This window comes from Peromyscus eremicus, chromosome 6 (genome assembly GCF_949786415.1).
Source record: "Peromyscus eremicus chromosome 6, PerEre_H2_v1, whole genome shotgun sequence".
In the NCBI taxonomy this organism is placed as follows: domain Eukaryota; kingdom Metazoa; phylum Chordata; class Mammalia; order Rodentia; family Cricetidae; genus Peromyscus; species Peromyscus eremicus.
Window position 1 is genome coordinate 97325753 of NC_081421.1, and position 15482 is coordinate 97341234.

The following is a 15482-nucleotide window of genomic DNA, read 5'->3' on the forward strand; positions in this document are numbered from 1 at the left end:
GATAAATATCAAAGAGAAAAGAATTACGGTGTTCCAAGACTAATAAAAACCAAACATTTAGTGAATCTGCTGGTCAGAGATTTGAAAGATGAATCAGAATTGTCTAGGTGACAGGTACTGGACCGAGCAAAGATGAGGACGAAGAAACAGCAGAGCACAGGCTCTGTGGAAGGGGCAGCAAGGCTTGGCTGGGAATCTGAGAAAGCCTGGAGTGGCTGCCTTCTATGGCTTGAAAGGTCATAAGATAGGAAAGGTCAGAGAAAAAAGAAGTAACACTAGACTGAGGTAAAGGTTTATCCTCCTCCATGAGTAATGGAAGCCACCAGAATGTGTTTAAGATGAGGACAGATGAGATGCTTATGTTTGTATTTTGAAAACCTGGATGCTGGTTAGAGGAGTATTTTTAAGTCCACAATTACATTAGTTTCTTGTTAAAATATAGATTCTGATCCAGTATGTTTATAGGGCCTGAGAGTCTGTATGTCTAATAAACTTCCAAGTGGTAGGACAGCTGGAGTCCTACCAAGCCCAAAAATGGGAAAAAGGAAGGATTGTGGATGAGATGATCAAAATAAAAGAATAAAAGGGAACAGTTATGCAATAGTCCCTCTATCTCTGCATTCATTTATTGATTGTTACTACTTACTGAGTACCAACTCGGCTTATTAGCCACACTGAGAGTACACAGGCTAAGAAGACATGTCTGGGCTTACACATCCCCTGCTGATGAGTACTCCACTGACTTGTAATAAATGTTAGTAGCTGTGGTTGTAATGGAGACAATGAAGATGGCCCAGTGAACCGATGTGGTCATTTCATGACCAAATAAATAAGACAAGAATTTTTGAACTCTGAGAGAGCTTTGACAAGAGAGAATTCTAGGGTTTAGGTTGTCTTTGAGATCCCACAGAAATCATACAGAAAGTCAATAGATTCAGTGGTGAAAATGGTCATCAAAACTGGCAACAAAAAAAAAAATACATGAACAGAAAGTGATGAACTAACTTCTTGCAATTTGGATGTGCAGGACCTTCAGCATGTTCAAGTGGAGGAGTCAGGATACACCAGATTCCTATCATGGCTGTGTGGTTATAGTTCTTCATCCCTTATGTCAACTGTTGGGAGAAAGCTATGTATTCTGTCCCTACATCTGTATTATACATATCTGACTTCATTTTGCTATCCAGGAAAGGAATGTCACGTGAAAAATAAAAGCAATCCTGAACATAGTAAACCATGTTATTTGGGTATAATTTCCCATCTTGCACTTTGATCGTTTCAATGTAGTGTGATTCCACTGGTACAATTCAGTCAATGAAGGTAATTTTACAGTTTTTAAATCCTCAACTTGTTTTAATTTCTCTGCTACAATTGGTCCTTTTATATTCTCCCTCCTTCTTAAAGCCCTTACAGATATTAGTTACTTATATAATATGCACTGTTCTTCTAATTCTCCAAACATTCCTCCTAGGCATTTTGCTATCTCTGTACCCTCTAGAAACCTACTAATGTTGAAATAACTTCAAATATTATGCATTTCTTTTTCTCATTAGACCAAACTCCTACTACTCATTATAAATTTCAGCTGACATTCCCACTATGGTTTTGCTTACCTCCATGTTTGTAATCTAAATCAGTCACTGTTGGGTGAGTTTCAGAACCACACAGCCAACTGGCTAGAGGATATTGACCTGGAGATCACAAGTGGCTTAGGTCCACATGTGTAAAACTGAGCTCACTTTCTTTTATGAAATGAGTCTCACACCCTGTGTTATTTTGCTTAGTAAATGCTTTCAGCAAAAACCTGAGATGCAGCCTGAATCCCTCTTTCTTGGTATGATTCTAAAACCAGGAGGGGTTGAAATCTATTAATTTTAATTTTCCCACAACATTACCTCTACTGCAGTTTTCTTTCAAGAACTTGTTGTCTCTTCCTGGGATCACAGAACTAGACTCAAAACATCTCTATGTATCAGACTTTGCCTTTTGCTAACTAAATCTTCAAATCTTTAGCGATTTTATCCAACTTTCTGATTTAAAATTTTTATTACCTCCATTCAGTCTGTGTGGTAGAAAATACTAGTGCCCTTTAATATTCTCCATGACCCAGAACACAGATGCAACTTCCATCTCTCATGCTATTTGCTCTTATAACTAAATGCTACTTAATTTCTGGCATTATTTAATTTTCCAAATTATTTCATAATTATGTATCTTTTGTGCTAAAAACTATGATGCCCTTACCTGAGAGGCCATTTCCATAATCAATTTGAAAGAATTGCTCTCATCTTCAAATTGATCGACTATCTCCTTCACTTGGCTGTTTCTTGATTCTTCTGTCTTTTATATCTACCTTAAACACAGTCATATATGTCTCTTATGACAAAACCATATGGAATATCTCTTTCTGCTCATGCTAAATTGAAAATTACTTGAGGACAATCTTTGTACATCTGTATTTACCAACAAATATCACTTCATAATGATACACAGTCAACACAGTATAGAATATGTAAGAATAACTTACTTTTTTAAGTTCACACCATCATAGTTCACACCTCATTTTATGTTACTCCAAAACTCCTCTCCCCAGGGGGTTCCTAATCCAATATGGTTTTGGCTCTACTACCATTATATCTCTCATACATTTGGTCCACATTCCATCATACTTATCCTTCTTAACAACCCATTCCTTTGGTTTTTCCAATAGTAAACTCAACTGTCTAGGCTTAAACCTAGAGAGTTTCATTCCTTATTCACTCTAAGCTACAGAGTCCTTCAGTCTCTCAGGAGCCACAGAATTTAGTTTCCACATCTACTTTGATCTTCTGCAGCTGATGAGCCATTTGGAAAAAAATGTTCCCATTCTAACTCTTGAGGCAAGAATTGTATTCACTATCTTAGCCAATTTCTTATGAGTAATCTAGTGTTGGGTGATGTTGCTCTGTACACTGTGAGTGTGTTGCTCTGATTGGTTGATAAATAAAATGCTGATTGGCCAATAGCCAGGCAGGAAGTATAGGTGGGATAAGCTGAGAAGGAGAATTCTGGGAGAGGAAGGCTGAGTCAGTAGATGCCAGCCCGCTGTCCAGGGAGCAACATGTAACAACACACAGGTAAAGCCACAGAACATGTGGCAACATATAGATTAACAGAAATGAGCTGACTTTAAGTGAAAATATAGTCAGTAGCAAGCCTGAGCTAATGGCCAAGCAGTTTTAATTAATATAAGCTTCTGAGTGATTATTTTTAAGTGGCTGTGGGGTCCACGGGGCTGGGCAGGACAGAGAAAACTTCAGCTACAATCTAGTTTATTAATTTTCATTAAACTGAATGTAATTTACCACATGTAGGCTAGGTGTCATATTATGAAACCACAGTTCTATTTATAAAAAAAAAGTCATTTATTAAGCAATCACAAAACTCCAGGCCATGCTTAAAGTGTTTTACTTATTAAATAAAGTTGCATGGAATGTGACAGTATCAAGTAGGAGAAAGAAGGGAAATTATATTTGAGAAAACCAAAGTTCCTTGTGAAGCCCTGGTCCTATTTGGCAGTGATTACTTAATATTTTCACTTATAATTATTTGTGAATAACAACCATACTTGAAACAAGGCATGGCAGTTGGCATTTGTGAGGCAAAATCAAGAGGATCACAAGTTTGAGACTAGCCTTGGGCTACTGGGAAAGATTTGGTTTCAAAACAAGCATGTAAACAAAAGGTCATACTTCAGGTGCAATAGTTAATTCAGAGCGCCCTGAATCCTGAGTCAGTGCTTCCAAGACCCTTTGCAGTCTTTCTCTATTCCCGAAAGTCTTTTCCACCTGTCCCCGTTCCCCATGCTCATTTGTGCCAGGCGGTGGGAGGGACAAGGACACCGAGGAAGCATCACTCATGGCTGTACACATTGGCATAATTGCAGGCAGTGCGGCATGCCCTCGCTTTCATCTGCTCCTCCAGCTGGTGCAGGAACCTGAGAGCTCTTTTGGCAAGGGCAATCTCTGTGGTTGGCTTTAATAGTGTGGCGATGAGGATGACCTTCATTTGCCCCTAAGGGCTTTCTCCTCACGAACTTGAATAATTCTCCAAAAGCATGGCCAAAGCACCTTTTTCGTTATCAATGGAAGGCTTATCCCGTGTTCCCCTTATGCTTCTGACCAGTCTATATCCACATTTCAGCTTATGTTAGCTTGCTGAGACACTTTTTCTTATTAAGAGATTTTCTGTTCATTTTACATACCAACCACAGATTCCCCTGTCCTCCCTCCTCCCACCCCCCAGCTTTCCTCCCCAACCCACCCCTCATTCCCACCTCCTCCAAGGCAAGGTCTCCTATGGGGAGTCAGTAGAGCCTGGTACATTCAGTTTAGGCAAATCCAAGCACGAAGGCTGTGTAAAGTGTCTCAACATAGGCATTAGGCTTCAAAAACCCGGCTCATGCACTAGAGACAGGTCCCGATCCCACTGCCTGGGACCCCCTATATAGTTCAAGCTCAACAACTGCCCTAGATAAGCGAGACAGTTGCTGAGACACTTTTCAAAAAGAATTATAAAAATCCCTACAGCTTCATGTAAAATAAAAATTTGATCAGTATGCTTTATTCAATCAAAGCCATTAATTTAAAATGCCAGTATTTCTATGAAGAGTGGATCCCAAGACTTCACTTAAGATATATTAATGTATTAAATTGTCAACTTTTGCAATCACTTAATAACCTCCTTATAATTTACTGAATTGTTTTACCATTTACATACATATGTTCAATCTACCATTTTTTCCACAAGGAGGAGGTTATCAAACCGTATTGACAATATATTCCAGGAAATCAAATCTACACCTCTATAAAATTCTTCAGTAATATTAAAAGCAAAAAAGTGGAGCAGGAAGGATAGTAGGAATGGAAGGAAGAAACAAGAGAAGAAAATAAACAGAAACGAGGGGGGGGGAGAATAAGAACAGAAAAGAAATGGATGGGGAAACTGTCCCACCATCTCTCTATCTTCCCTCTGCTCTTGGGGCTGGTGACAGGGCAGCCCTCCTGTGTTCATGGATTAACAGCTGTAGTATCTTACTCTACAGGATATTTTCCACATTTAGGAAAAATGTTATAAGGTTCTTCTTCCTAAGTAATGTCTTGCCTTAAGCAGCAGAGCATTTATGTTTTGATCTGAATCTCTGTCCAGTCATTCAGCGCTGTTCCTTCTGTTCTATTTTCACCAAAGCCCCTCTCCCCTGACACCACAATTCTCATAAATTTTGCTCAGAAATGCAGAAGAATCATGGGGCAGGCCAACCAAAGCTTGTAAAACTCCTGTTTCTTAGATAGTTTTCTAAATTCTTTCAAGCGCAGTGGTTGGTAGTGCACCAATCTACTGTGTGTTCCGTTAGGAAACAGAATGCTATTTCCTACTCAATATTATAACATTCCTGTGCTGATCACAAGTCCACAAAGTGTATTAAGGGCAGACATGCAAGTATCTATTTCTCAGGCTCCCTGGAAATAGGAAATCATTAATTTGTCTGAATCATTTGGGGTGCCAGCTCACCTTCCTTGAAGGTTAGTTCAAACTTGGAAGTGAGTACCTTCCCTTCTCTTGCTGAAGGATTATTTTCTTTACAAAACAACAGAATCCAACAGGAATTTTTTTTTTTAAAAGTCCTATTTTTCCAGTTGTCTATTAACATTATACTTTCTGTCCCAAGAAGCAGGACCATGAACACTTCTCTGTCTTTTTGCTCTTTATATACCAGAAAGAGCTTGGTCGTAACTTGACATTTTTCTCAGACTACATTTTCTTAGGTGTGATACATTTGCTTATGTGATGTAAAGAAATTTACCAACTTTAAATAACAGTTCTTTGCCATGTTCTCTGGTTTCTATGTTGGTCTGTTTGAGGGGCCCCTGACAGTGAGAATAGGATCTATCCCAGGGCATGAACTGGCTTTTTGGATCCCATTGCCTATAGTGTGACACCTTGCACAGTCTTGATGCAGGGGGAGGGGCTTTGACCTGCCTCAGCTGAAGGTGCCCTTTGCTGATTCCCCATGGGAGGCCATATCTTTTCAGAGGAGGGGATGGAGGATGGCTGGGGGAAAGGCTGGGGTGAGCAGGAAGAGGGATGAGGAGGGATCTGTGGTTGGTATGTGGAATAAATAAAAAAAAATTAATTAAAAAAAGGAAAGAAAAAACTCACGTTTCACACTAACAGAACTTAGATGTTAGCTGATGCTCTATATTTTATATTTGAATTTTGAACATGTTCTTTCTAAAAAGTAATGCATAAATGACACTGTAGTACTTTATTGGCCTTTGATAGTGAAAATTTGTTATAGTCAACCTATGATGAACCACTTTTTTCCTAGAGCAGAAAATTCCACCCATTTCTTTACTGTCACATATTAACCTCTAGCTTTAACCCTCCCAATGCCCATGCAACAGTCCATGTCTTGTTCCCTCTCTGCCTGCAACCATCTGCATTTAGCATTTCTAACAACATCACCAGTATTTGATGGCTACAATCAAGTGGACTGACGATTTTCATTTTTATTTATTCCACACTCTAGGGCTATTAAACCATTATTCAAGGTCACAGTTGAATTGTGTATCTGAAGAAAGACTCATATGTTTGACATTCTAATCCCAGTGCCTCAAAATGGGACCTTACTAAGAAGTATCATCATTGTAGATATTAACATGATAGCATCTTTTAGTGGCATTTCTGCTTTCTCATAGCTTCAGTTTCCAGTATTGAGGACCTCTGAGTTTGTGGCGGTGTCACAGTGGGCTGTTGCTTGCTCATTTGCTGTGTCTTGCACATATGTCTGACTTATTTTTCCTTTCCTCACTTTTTTTTGTTAATTTTATATGAATCTCTCAATGAGTAATGCTCACTTCAAGTTACGTTTCCTCCTATATTTGGGGAGAAGGTAACTGTAGTACTAAGTATGATGATTTACCAGCAGACCTTGTGTTAGTTTTCAATAGAAGACACTGTACATTTCAGTTGTGTCCCTGATAAGGTACAGTGACAGTGGCACTGAGGTACTGGCTAGGGAAAATGTAGTCCATAGGTACTTTAGAGTTGAGGCTATCAATATTTAAGTAGCGAAATGAATAGTGAATGGGACAAAAGGAAAAGAGAGGGTACTGTGAGAAAGAATAAAAGCCTATGGGTTAGAGAGAAAGTAACTGTTGTATATATGGAGAAAGCTAGGAACAGAAAAAAAAAAGAAAGCCATACAAGCCATTGCTGATAAGTTAAAATACAAGTTAAAATACAAATTTGTATATTATAATGAACATAAAAAAATAAGCAATAACAAGAATTAGAACTGTTCCCTCATTCAAGCTGTCCGTCCTTATTAGAATGTTGCATGTCAGAATCCTTCACTTGGATTCTTTTCCTGTTAGTCTCCACAAAGGAGGACTCTAGTCTCAATAATTCACAATGACAATTTCTGTGACCAAATTCCGCATTCTGCCAGAATTCCCTGGTCTGCTACTTGCTGCCTACAAGTAACAAACATTTCACTGGTGTTTTAAGAATCTCTGTGCCGAAGCTTTCTGAGCCTGTGGGATATGGGAAACCCTTTCCTGAGTTCACCTCTGTGGTAGCATCAAGATACTGTATCAGGCATTGTCCTGTGATCCCCTAAAGCTTCTCAGCAGTGACAAGTAGAGATTCCTCTTCTCCAATCTCAGCTTCACACACAGTCACAATTGTCTGGGTCTCTCTCCACTGCATACTCCCCTCCAGCTCACTCACCGTGAGCATTGCATCCAGCCTCTGACTGTATTCGCAGTCAGGACCTTTTCTTTTTAGTTAGTATTCACGGACTCTGCCTACGAGAGCTTTGGGGTTTTATTTCTTTGCTTGCTTGATAACCATTATTATTTATGTGTTTGTCTTTGGGGTGCTGGTGGTTGTGGTGTGTATATTTGTGTAGAGGGACATATGCAGGTATTGTGCAGGTATTCTCATTTGTGCTCTTGTGTATGGAGGCCAGAGGTGTATTTTTCATTCAGTTCGCCACCTTATTTTATGAGACAGGGGCTCCTGTTGACCTAGGGCTCTCCTATTCAGCTATACTGACTGTCAAGTGAGCTCCAGGGATCCTGCTGTGTTTAATTCCCCAAGGTGCTTGAGTTGTATATACTCTTCAAGATTTAAGGAGGGCGCTGAAGATCCAAGAACTCTCTTGTTCATAATCATGCAGCAAGCACTTTACTGACTGGCCCATCTTCCCAGGCCCTATAGACTTATTTTTAATTAAATTAAGGAAGTTCTTTTTTTCTTTAGCTCTTTCCTTTCTGCTTTGAAAGCACAATCCTACTGCTCAGACTGGCCAGTGTCTAAATTGATATCTTCTCTACCCTTTCCAAAGAATTCAGTCTAAATCCAAAGTACATGCTCATAGTAAAGTCTATCATGTTAAAATAAGCCCTGTCCACACAGCAGTTTTTGCTTTCTCCCAATGTTCTTTGTGAGAAGTTAACTCTTCTATACTTCCAAGCCTCTCAGATTTCTACCTGGATTCTTACAGTTTCTTGGAGATATCTTCTCAATGCCTCCCAGCAGTGGCATTTGTCCCAGTGTAAACCAGCAAGAAAACAGTCACTTCAGCTGTCACTCTGCTACATAAGCAGTAATTAATATGGGAAGACAATAGCATTCACCTACCATGGCCTGTCCACACATCTTTCACTGTGTGTTTTCATCCACAGACATCAACTGCTTCAGCTTTTGTTTCAGAAGCACTAACAGATTTCCTCAAGTCTCCCAGTGGCCAAAACTCTTCTTTCCTGCTCAGAGACATAGTAGCTGCATCTTTCCTTAAGCATCAGGAACTGGTGTGAAAAAGAACACATTTGTCAGGCAGCATTGTTGGGTCCAAGCTTTCTCTCTCCTTTCACTTCTCTGTCCATTTTCTCCAGGCCTCTTGATAGTTTTACTGACTCTTCACAGCCTGAATTTGGGCATAATTTTCTTTGTTCTATTTTTTCAGGTTATTTATTTTCATCCAGGGAAATATCAATGCCGATAAAGAATTCTCCCTCAAATGTGTCTTCTTTCTAATTCTTTTACTGTTTTTGTTTCCTTTAAAATTCAAAATGTCCTAAGAGTTTGCCAGGTAGTTATCATTAATATCAATTTTCAATCATAAGCACATGTAAACATGGATGAAATAGATATTATAAATAGAATTGTTTTCTTGATTGTTTTCTTTGTCTGTCTCCCATCTTTTATAGCTCTTTAACCTTATCTAGAATTTTTTAAATATTTCAGTTGCTGATAGGAATAAGTTAAATAAAAAAAAAAAGCTTCACTAAATTTGCTGTGCAACCTTGTCAATTGAAGACAGTCCTTACCTAAAGACCCCCTTGGCATTCTGTTTTGGCAAAAACTTCCAAGTGGATGATGATTTAATAATCTCTTCCCTGGCTTCTGGAGCTGTACAAATGGACATGTGGAGGATAGCAGAAAACTCATTATTCACATTGACCTAAAGAATGATCCCTTGAATTCTAACAGTGAAAGGTTAATGGTATAATTCACTAGACTCCCTTGAATTTTAATTAACATTACAAAACAGATTTCGAATTTCAATGGGAACCTGAGATTTCAGTATAGACTATAAGATATGCCATCAAAGCTAAATGTCCTATATGCAATAAAGGAAAACTTGGAAAATACTCTTTATTTTTGTCTATGAATAACCATTCTATGAACATTTCTGGCATTTCAAATTATATTCAGTTCTCTAACAAAGTAATGTCCCCACTACTTGTTGAAGAGCCCAATTCTCAGGATGATTTTGGTATTTCCTAAATATGCAACAGAAGCAGCTGTATTTCAAATCACTGAGCATTCTTCATCTGCTTATTTGATTTTTCTTTTATTGTGCCTAATTTCCTCAGATATTAACCAGTAAAGTTAGCAATATTCTCTGTGACAAAACTTTTAAGAAATTAAATAGTTCTTTTTCCTTTATTATCTCTTTGGCAGTCACATTATGTATTATCAAACTAATAATTCTTTCAATAGGAAATAAATTGCAATGACACCTAAAAGTATTTCATTTACTCCACGCCAGACTCTTTTATGTTTTTCACATATTGATTCAATCACTGCTCATGCAAGTCTTATAAATAGGGAACAGTGTTACCCTAGTCATACAGGTGATGAAACTGAGTCACATGGAGTCTAAGTAATATCGTGGTATTCAAAACTGGTCAGTAGAACCAGAAACAACACATGCACAATTTCTTATAAATAAGCCCATTCCCATCCACCCGAGACCTGGCAAGAGAGAGGAGGGATTGTATGAGCAAGAGATGTTGAGACCATGATTGGAAAAGTCACAGGGACAAATAGCCTAATTAGTGGAAATGCATGAACTGTGAACCAATAGCTGAGGAGCCTCCATGGAACTGGACCAGGCCCTCTGGATAAGCGAGACAGTTGATTAGCTTGAACTATTTAGGAGGCCCCTAGGCAGTGGAGCCAGGACCTGTCCTTGGTGCATGGTCTGGCTTTTTGTAGCCTGGGGCTTATGCTGGGACACTTTGCTCAGCCTTGGTATAGGGAGGAGGGGGCTAGACCTGCCTTGGCTGACTCTACCAGGCTGGGCTGACTCCCCAGGGGAGACCTTGCCTTGGAGGAGGTGGGAATGGCGGGTGGATTGGGGGCAGGCCTGGGGGGGGAGGAGGGAGGATGGGGGAATCCATGGCTGATATGTGAAATTAAGTTAGTTATAAAATAAAAATATTTTAAAAAGATAAAAATAAATAAATAAAATCAATTACTACCTTAATTCACATATTTAATAAATACTAATACTTTGAACATTTGTCACTTAAGTAAAACTTTTTATTATGGATAATACTCAGTGTTATATTATGAGATGTTGTGATACAAGGCTCAACACTGCTGGTTTGCTCTCTTATGCAGCCAGAGAAGCATGCTAGTGCAAGTCTAAGTGTGCTCATGTAGTGCTTTCTATCAGCACACACGTTCCTAAGCATATTCTCCACTCTTCTATATGCATCAGAGCCAAATGCTTTCCGTAGCTCAACCTTTTAGATAAGTCTGTTGTTTTGCATGTTACTGAATATTTATATTGGGTATATAAATTCATTCTGGTTTTACTCAATGATTGTAATAAATTATAGTTAATGTATTTTGATGGAAAAGTTTATTGCATGATTAGGTTTGCTTTTCTTTGTAATTATAAACCTAAAAATTTTAGTATACCCCTGAAACAAGTCTAGTTACACTTTATTAAAGTGAATCTTCTTCCTATGACATACATGTATAATACTGCAGATATGTGTTATGGTATAAAATATTTCAAATATACTATTTATTTTTATAGCATCCATTAGCCTGGCTAGCAAGCATCCAGACATAGAAACAATTATCAGCACAAAGGAACGTAAAGAATCTGAGTTCAAAGGTTTAATGCAGCAAGGAAGAGATTCATGTCTCAGCAAGCCAAGATCTGTATTCCAAATAGCAAGGGGGTTGGCGGCAGGAGAGAAAGGAAAATGTGATTTAGAAGAACAAGAAGACATTCTTACTGTGAAAAAAAAATTAGTAGCTAAACAGGATAATTTCTTTGATTTTATTGTAAACAAGTTCATTGCTAACTTATTTAGGAGAATCAATTGGCATGTTTTTAGTGCCTATTTCGCTTCTACTATTGACCATCTTAGAAACATAAAAATCTAATTCTTTTTTTACCTTGCTGATTTTTTTTTGACATTTTCCTTTTGGCAAAAAAGGAATTTTTCTCCCTCTCTGATTATTCTAATGAACCAAGAGCCACATAATTAAGGTAATTGTCTTCATCATGCTATACTTATTATTATATTGCTTTATTATATTATATTTTATTATATTATATTATTTTGGAAATATTGTATATATCTAGTGAGATCATGTGAAAATTTCATAAGAAAATTTCTTAAGTTTTACTTAAGTTGTCCTTTGTCTCTACTGGGCATGTGATCTAGAAAGAAAACAAAATATTTTGGAGGTTTGAATTTTGCCTTTGAATTTTCATAAAAATTAAATCTTGTTGTTGGTAAATCAAGGTTATGCTATGGGTTCACTATGCTATTCAACTTTTCAAAATTAGCTAAGTTAAAAATTGACACTTTTGCTCAACATTAAACTCACCTGGGGAATTGCAGCTGGAATTTTAGGACAAAAGCCCAGCTGGCATCCCCAACTGGCTAAGCTCAGCCAATGTCTCAATGCACCAATTAAAGAGACAAGTCATGGTGAAAAGCAGAGAAAGGCAATTTAACCAATGTGAATTGGGAAGAGGAAGAGAAATAGGGGTGAAATGACCAAAAATGTATCTTCAGGATGCTGACATAAACTTTAGGTTTTAAACAGAGGACCAATTAAAGCAGAGAGTCAAAAGACACACATAATTTAGTGGTCTTAGTCAAAGTGACATAGTTGACATAGTTCTAGTTCTTCAAGATGATCTCAAGTCCATCTTGCTTGAGGTGACAAGTTGGTTCTCAGAAGAAGACAAATCATGTTCTAGGGTGCAATCTTGACATCATATAGAATTGCTCTCATATGGTGATAGTAGGAGGATGTGGTTCCTGGAGTCCAAGGTGCCTATTGGTGTAGGGCAATGACTGGAGCCTTGGTGGGGTCTGAGATAAGTTGCCAATAGGATGCTTCGAATACTTTCACCTTTATGGCTTAATTTTTGAAGTGGAGTGAGATGGGTTAGGCAAGGCTGGCTTTTAAGTAGAGATTTCTTGAATGTTTTGTATGTTTACACACAGAAGTAAACAGGTAAGCAAAATAACGAAGACATGTAATTGAAGTGCAGGAAGCCAGACGTTTTTCTTGCTTTAGTGGCCACAGAGGCCCAAGTGTGGAGTCAGTACACCTTTGTAAAAATAGGACTTATCAACTAAAAAGTTTAGTAACAGCCCTCCACGGCAGGTCTGTCAGTTGTCCTAGAATAATAACTGGTATCTGTTTCTTAAAGTCCTCTAAATGTCACAGTAAAATGTCCCTAGACTTTATACTGTAATTTTGTCTAGCCAACTTTTTATAATCAAAATAGCTTTACAAGTCTTTGGTGAGCCAAGAACTTGGAGTGATTAAGTCATATGGAAGTAAGGATTTGGTAAAATTCCTTTGTGGAGGAACAGCAGTCATGCTGACTTGACATCACAGGCTTACAAAATCTAGACTGGGGCCAGAAGTGGAAGGTCATTCTCACGAGGTAATCTGTCTGGTAGTTTTCACTACCAGGTTATCAGGAAATGAAAATATGCCAGAACCCAGTACCTTCTTACCACATCAACTGCAAACATAATACCCAAACCACTGTCCTCTCTTAACAATGAGCTCCAAGTCTCCTCTGTGACACCCTTCCCGACCCTTGCACCCCTACCAAATGACTCTAAAAAGAGAGGTCAGCTCATGCCATCCCTCTCTGCATGTGTCTTCCCATTTTATATTTAATAGGAGTCCAAGTCTTTATGAAGTCAAAGGCCCTCCCTCACACACACCTTGCTTCTCACTGCTTCCCACCTGGCTCATCAGCTTCTTGCTCCATCACAGACAATGCATCCTTCTGCCATTTCCATAAAACACGGTTTTAATTATACATAGTTTTTTATTTTCACTTTTGTTGTATCTTATCTTGCCCATTTGAATCCAATAAGGTCAGAGACTCTTGTCCGTAATGTACATTGATCTATTTCATGGTCCTAAATCCTTGGGTCTATCACAGTAGGTGTCACAAATAAGGAGCTATAGAATGAATCTGTAACCAAATAAATATAGATAATCTTATTGGATCATCTTTCTGAGGATCACTGATAGTATTTTCTAAAATATGATAATGTATGTTTGGGTAGACTTACTGTTTCTAATTAATTTTATATACAATGTATATTGTTGTGAGTCTTTCAAAATTCTGGCAACCTCCCAGGCCTTCCAATTATTTTCATGTTGAGGAAGAGATTTTTAGAGCACAGTAAACTATCTCACTAGGAAGAAAACAATTACATGAAACAAACTCTTCATTCCTAAAATTATTGTCCTTTTTTCTACACAACACAACTTTTTAGCCCATCTGAATACTTGTAAAATCAATCATTTTCAGTATATATTGCTCAAATCCCTAGTCTTCTCACTACTTTTGAGGAAGCGATCAACAAATCAAAATCCTTAGTCATCACATTAGGCAATTTTTAATGCTACTTTACTAATTAAAGTGTTCTGATAATATTTCACAAGATTCCAAAGACTTTGAGAAACATTCACATCTTCCAGTGCAAGTAAATACCAGTTGGTGACAAGTGCGATTGGTTTGGCTAATTGTTCACCACGTTCCTTGCGGTAATTCAGCAAATAATTGCCAGCACAGGCAATGCTTTTAGCACTTGGGTTAATTAGTAAAGAAACCAAGCCAAGACTTTACCCTTCTAGGGCTCCCATTTTCATTTTCTAACTCAGTCACACTCCAAGCACTTTCCATTGGAGTGCCTGTAGTCTTTGGAATTTCTCTAGGTTTGAATTGACAAATCATTAAAGGTGAGTAGACAAACTAAATAATGAATAAATGTGAATGCTGACTTCTATCTCATGGAGACACTTGGTCTCATTAGATGTTGTTGTTCCCTGAAAAGGTAAAAAGCTTGCTATTACTAAAGATTCCAGAACTGGGCACTGCCCTACTCCCTTTCTACCAGCATGACACTAAAATACGACTTCCCTTCTATACACCTCACAGTTTCTGTATCTTCAAAATATACTAGAAATTATAGTTCAGAGATTTGAATAAAGATCATGGAGAGCAGCACTCCCATCACCAGCCATCAAATCTAAGTTGTTACTAATCTGTATAAAGCACAGAAATAAAAAGTTCCCAATATCGTCTGTCAGTAACACCAGTGTACAGAAAAGGTCACCTTTAATAATGAAAAAATTATCAGTGAAAATTATTAGTGGAGAGAGCTACCTAACACGTAGATGGCTTTTCTTCATACAGCTAAAATCATTTCTAGAGCCAATGTTTGACCAACCTCAACCAGAGGAAACTCCGTTGATGTGTGTCTGTAAGCCCAGTGTGCCCTGTGTGCTCTATGTGACTTGCATCTGACCTTCATGGGAAGGAGAGGGGAGCAGCAGTTTCTGAATGCCACTCAGTCCTCAGAGCATAGTACAGTGCCTGGGACACAACAGGGTCTGCATACTTTTCTTGTTGATCACAATGCAATCAGTGAGCAATTTGTAATTCAATTCATGGAAGTCTATTTATATTTTAAAGCACAGAATAAGTCATTTTTACGCTTCTATTGGAATTAAAAAAAGGAGATGAAAACTGCATTTTGGGAAATTTGTTTAGGAGAGAAAAACAGACCTTCTGTTATGGCTTAAGCTTTTTTCAATAAATCTGTTAGGTCTATAGCAATTTTTGTTGACTTGTTTGA